We start from the raw sequence: 6,218 nt of genomic DNA on the forward strand, positions 1-6,218 counted from the left end.
GCGTGTAACAAGTGGTGGTCATCGATACGTCTGACAAGGAAGGTGGAGAGGAGTTTACCTCCGGCGCGGCTGAGTTCAGGAAGAGGGTAACGCAGGGGCGCGGAGATGCCGCATTGCAAAGCAACCTGGGGCTGGACTGGGTTTACGAAGCATGACACACAGAAGTTAACGCAGCAACTCTTGCTCCACAGTCGACAGCAAACATCGCCGCGCAGCTCAGAGCACGGGGAAAATTCGTTTAAAAAAAATAAAATAAAAAGAGCACAGTGAAATTCACGGTTCATAAACCCGGGGTCCCTCAGGGACCGGCTTCAACGCCAGAGCTCGGCCCAGGAAAACAACATGTAGTTCATGGGCTGGCCTAAGAGTCTAAAACACAACGGACCGGAAGGATAGTCTGGTCGCCGACCGGAAGGTCTACCCGAAAGAACAGACACCCGCTCGTCAACTTCTTTGGCCCACCTCTCCGACTGGAGCACCGGAGCACTCGCTTCAGACACCAGCCGCCTCCGGGCGGTCTCTCCGATCGGAAAGGCCTGGCCCAAAACGCTGCTTCCTACTCCGACCCCGCGTCTCCGACCGAGGACCCCGTAGGAAGTCTGCTTACCGCTCTTCTCCGACTGGCGCACCCAGGGCCGACTGGGGCCATCCGACCGGGGACGTCCGCTCGGAAGGGACCAGGGGCGAACGGAGAAGGCAGCGCACAAAGTCAAACCACGATACCAGGACCATACCCAGTACATCTGTGGGAACAGTACTCCACAACCGCCCTGACGCAAACAGTATTGTAGGCGCCGTTGGACTCCCATACGGCAAAAAGCCCCCCACATGCCTCAGGGCATCAATAGTGCGCGTCAGGATTCACCATACCTGGTACACATGGTAGGGCTCCTCACATACCAATAGTATTTTGTAGGTACCGACATCTACCCTTCCTGAAGAAGACAACGCAAACACCCCTGTGCACCTGACATTCTACAATGACATCAACAGTATTGTAGGCGCCACCATTATCACTGTCCTTATCGGCGTGGGCAACAAGACTTAGTAACATCCGTACTCTCTCCCTCTCACCTGTAAAGCCATCCCCTTCATCTATAAAAGGGCATGTGCTCCCTCCAACGAAGGAGGTCGACTTCTTCAAGTTGAGATTTACTAGATCGATAGCTCACAACCCCTCAAGCACACGCTTGAACACCTAGCTCATAGCGGAGTTCCGGTCGCCCTCGGCTCTTTTGGTCGGACCCGACCGGGCCTCTCGTACACCCCACCTTTCTCCTTCTTGTTTGTAACCTCACTACAGACTTCGAGCACCTGGGCTCAAGAATAAAGTCACCGACTGACCCAAACTAGACGCGGGGCATGTTGCCTGAACCAGTATAAATCATGTGTTATTGAGTGCTAGGCCACCTCCGATCACAACGTACAACAAAACTACAAATATTCACTAGTTGGTCACTTTCTGTACCGACAGTTGGCGCCGTCCGTGGGGAAGACGCTGTATGTTCAACACTTTTTGGACATCGGATGACCTATTTTTCCGCCACCCTCACCGTGGCGGGCACGGGCGATACGATTCGCTTCGGCTCGCTGGAGTATCCCGCACTCTCGCCTGCGGGGATGCGGGTTCCACTTGTTTTCGAGCCATCCCAGGCCTTCCTCTTCGAAAGCCTAGACTTCGTCGCCGATCGGCTCGGCGTACTCCACCTCCACGAGGAAACTCGCGATCCGGCACCCGTCAGAGAGACGTCCTCCATCGACTTCGGGACGCGTGACCTCAACGATGCGACATCTGCGCCTTTTTTCCGAGCAAACTCTCTGCTCAAACCTCGCTGTGAGTAATATACATGACGTTCTTTGCTTACTACATTCTATCTTCCGCCAAATACCCGGAGGGCTGCCGTTGTCCCCGTCGCGGCCACCGCATGACCAGTTCCCCTACGGCCTCGTGTCTCCTATGGACGCGTACGCCCGGGGGCTCCAAAAGATTATGGCGTCGCCTCCTCTCATGTCTAAGTTCGTGGGGATGGCGAGCTACGCTCCCACCTGTTTCCTCGACATCATGGACGACGACATCGGGAGCGACGGCTCCAGCATCGGCGACGTGGCACCCAGCCACCGTCCATCTCAGGAGTGCGCTATGACAGACGCTCCGGAACGGCCGCCAGGGGCAATAGAGTCCTCACGGACTCATGCCCCTCCGGGCCCTCATGCGGAGACCCCCGAGCTCACACGTGAGCACAAGGAGGAACTACGACGACAGTGGCCGCATCAGCCACCGACCGCGCCAGCGCGCTCGGCGCACTACATTGCATCCCGTGCGCATGCACCGGTGAACGGCGCTCGGGGGCGCGCCCATCAAGTCCAGCGCAACACCCCGGATAGGGGAACCAATCCCCCGCAGTTCGCTCAGGCCAGTCAGAACATTGCCGCCGCGGCAATGCTCCTGCGTGGCCTGTCCGAGCCGAACGACCCTCGCGAACGGGCAATCCACTAGAACCTCCGGGCACTGGTGGAGACTGCCGCCGTTCAGCAAGCGGAGTGCTCCGTATCGCGATGTCGACTCATGACCTCACTCCCCGTCCAGGGAACAAGGACGCCGCAGATGGGGCGCTACCCCCTATCACCGCAACAACCGCTAAGCGCAGCACACGAGGCCGCAACAGCACCCCATCTTAACCTGACGACCGCTCTGCACCAACCGCCTATCTATGCGCAGCTCGGACCTCACCAAGGCACATGCAGCGGCGACCGGAGTCCCAGCACTGACGGCCCGGGACCACCAACCTTTGCCCAACACCCCCAGCAAGCGCCGTTCTCAGCACGCTTCAACAGAGGCCATGGCAAAGGTAAGGCCAAGCGCCAGGATCAAGACAAGGGCCCCTCCACGCAGAAGAGAAAAAAAGAACAGAAAGGATCGCCGCCGACCGGCCAACTCCACGTTGGTCGCCGCGGCAGACTACGCGGGCACTCAGCCCTAGCAAGACCCTTCGGGCCACTTTTATGAGCTCATGGAGAGCCCATGCACCAACCACGACTATCCCGTCAACCACCTCTACAAAGACTGCCAGCTCCTCAAGCGTCTACTGAGGTAGACTGGCAGGCCAAGGAAAGAAAAAGGCGAAGAGGCAGCAAACGAAGAAAGGGGCGTAGCGGGCAAGGATCCAGACGATTGAAGGATGAAGTGATCCGACCGAACGCCTACCGACTGAAAGACAACAACGACGACGTTCTCTCCAAACGCTTGGAACAGCTATGTCATTTTTTCCTTTCCCTAAGTTTTAGTTTTACCATTGTTTACTTAGCGAACGCTCCTATAAGAACACCCTGACCCAAACACTTTTCGGCTCGGGGCGCTCGGGGGCTCCACTAGGGGGCTCTACTACCCCTCTGTTTTGTTTTTACTTTGAGTACTCTTTTTCACATGGAGAAAACTCTTTCCTACCCAAACAGAAGGGCAGTTCGTTCTTTTGATTTGCCTTACGTAGCTTTGCTTTAAAACATTCCGACTGATTGCACCCCGCCTTTTCCTACGGTTACGAGCGACCAAGCCTCACGGGCCACGCCCTGGGCTCACAACGTTGCAGCCTACGGGACAAACGAGCAGGTATGAGAAAGAAAGAAATAAAAAACAAAATTATGCTAAGGGAAAACTAAGGAACGGAAGGGAACAAGCTTCCCCAAACGGAGCAACTCCATCACAAAGACAAAAACCAATTATAGTCATTAAAACACACACGAACATTTTTACACAGGGGCTCCCCCACGAACTTAAACTTTTTACGTTTACTAACTAATTATATTCTGCAAGCTATTTAACCGGCCCGACGGCATCTACTGGCGGCGCGACCGACAAAGGCACATGTTGCTCACTCCCCGGCGGCACGACGTTTGGCTCGATCGGAGCCGAGGCAACGTCCCCCCCCCCCCGAACCAGGCTCCATGCTATCTATAGGCTTGGAAGCGTCCTCCCCACGCATGCTTCGGGCCATGTCCTCACGGCGAACATCCATCACCCACTCGGTGGAGACTTGCTCTGACACCGACCGCGCGTATGGCAGCAAGCTCTCCCCGATCGATTGGATGCCCCCCCATGCTCAGGCCTTCAGCATACCCACTACAGATAGTGGAGAAGTCCAGATTCGGGTGGTACATCGCCACTGAGGTCAACACCCCCGACGCTCCATAAAACAGCCCACTCCTGACAAGGTCCTTGACTGCGTTCGGGACCTCCGCCAGCTGGACCACGGGCGCGCTGGTACTTGGCGCCGACCCAAAGACTTCCGAGACAATGAGCCGGACAATGCTGCAGGTCTGGTCAAGATCCCCTTTGAGAGCACGTTGCTCTTCACAGGACTTGGCCAGCTCCTTGGCATTTCGGCTGAAGTTCGCCTTGGTCATCTTCAGGTCTCGCTCCAGCGCCTTCACCTTTTCACCCAGCTCTGGAAGAAGGGCGACAAGCTCAGAAACAGGCCAAGGGAAAAATCAACACCATGAGAAAACAAAAAGGTACGCACCAATGCGAGAGGCCTCAAGGGTGGAGAGATCCTCTGCCTGCCGAGCCACCTGCTCACGTAGCCAAGCACTCGCGTCCTCCATCCCCATCACCCGGCCCCAAAGCATGAGCACCTCCTGGTCCGTCTCCGACCGGGCCCTCCGCTCCACCTCCAGGGCTTTCTGTGCCGACTCTAGGGCGGGCCACTCCAGCTCAAGGGCCGCCAAGGCCTCTTCAAGCGCCGCCTCGGTGTTCGCCAGGGACGCCCACAGCCCCACCTCGGTCTCCTCCTAGCAGACCTTTGCTGCCTCGAGCCCTTGCTCGATAGCAGTCGCCCTCTCTGCCGCGTGCTTCCCCTCCACTCGCGTCGTGGCCACCTCAGCCGCCTAGACCTAGGACTCACGACAAGCAGACTCCACCCGACGCTCAAGCTCAGCCATCCGGGCGTGTTCCGCCTGGAGGAAGTAAGACTTGCGGGATGACACCTTCCTTATTTCTTGCAAAAAATAAGCATGCTAAAAACAACCGATGAAAGATTCAAAGGGCAAGGACAAGTACCAGAAAGTCACCTCCGCAGCGAGCTGCAGGTCGACCTCAACATGCTGCCGAGCGAACTGGGCCTGTTTCTGGGCGTTTTCGAGCTTCACGGACAGCTTGGTGAGTTCGGACACCATGACATGCCCTTGCCCCCCCAAAAATGTCCTAGAGTTGACGCTCCCGGGAATCCCAGAGGATGAACCGCGCCCTCGATGTGTCCTCAGGACAGGTCCACTCTAGGTCACCCACCGGTAAACCACTGGAGGGCCCAGCCTCCGAGTGGACCACCGCCAGCTCCCACGGCGACACCGCCAGCTCCTACGGCGACACCGGTGGCCCTGCCACGATATCTGCCTCGTCGTTAGACGGGATCTCCACCACCTCATTCGCACAGGACACCGCCGGGCGTCCCAACTCCATCTCGACCGCACCTCCCTCCGGCGCCTTCGGCTCCGACGGCAAGGATAGGCCGTGCATCCCTCCACCCGGCGAGGTAGGGAGCTCGCCCTCCCTCATCTCTTCCACCGCGATCGGCGGAGGGGGGGGGGGCTATGGTAGAATCGCCTAATATAATGCCTTAAAGGAGTGCTTGTCTTCCATTAGATACTAAGCACTCAAGGGAGAACACTAAATTACTCGGTTCTATCGTGCACACCCCAGGGGAGAACCCGAAAATCCACATTTTCGCCATCAGGATCACAAATGAGATAATAAAGCTTACATCATTCTAAACCATTTCTTACATCACTTTTAATACAACATCAGAGTATAATATTTATTAATATAACAGCGGATTGAAATCATATTATCAGAGTTATGAATAATTTAAAATTGATAGCGGAATATAAACAAGTGATCAGAATTACAGCGGAAATAGACATCTATTCATAGCATGATGAAGTACTGATATATACACTACGACAACAGATTATGATACTTTCATTTATAAAAACCTTTGGTGAGAGTTGTAAATAAAAACTACGATCGTAGTGTAAAGGAATCCTCGTTGTGCCCACTAGGAGGAATCCACACACAAGAGTCAGCTTTAGCATCCACCTGTCACCTGCAACAGGGGGAATAAAACCCTAAGTACTCAATTGTACTCAGCAAGACTTACCCGACAGGAGGAAAGAAAAGACTCTAAGGATATACAAAGCTATCTGGCTTGTGGGTTTATTGCATTTGC

The sequence above is a fragment of the Miscanthus floridulus genome, chromosome 7 (genome assembly GCF_019320115.1).
Source record: "Miscanthus floridulus cultivar M001 chromosome 7, ASM1932011v1, whole genome shotgun sequence".
NCBI lineage: Eukaryota > Viridiplantae > Streptophyta > Magnoliopsida > Poales > Poaceae > Miscanthus > Miscanthus floridulus.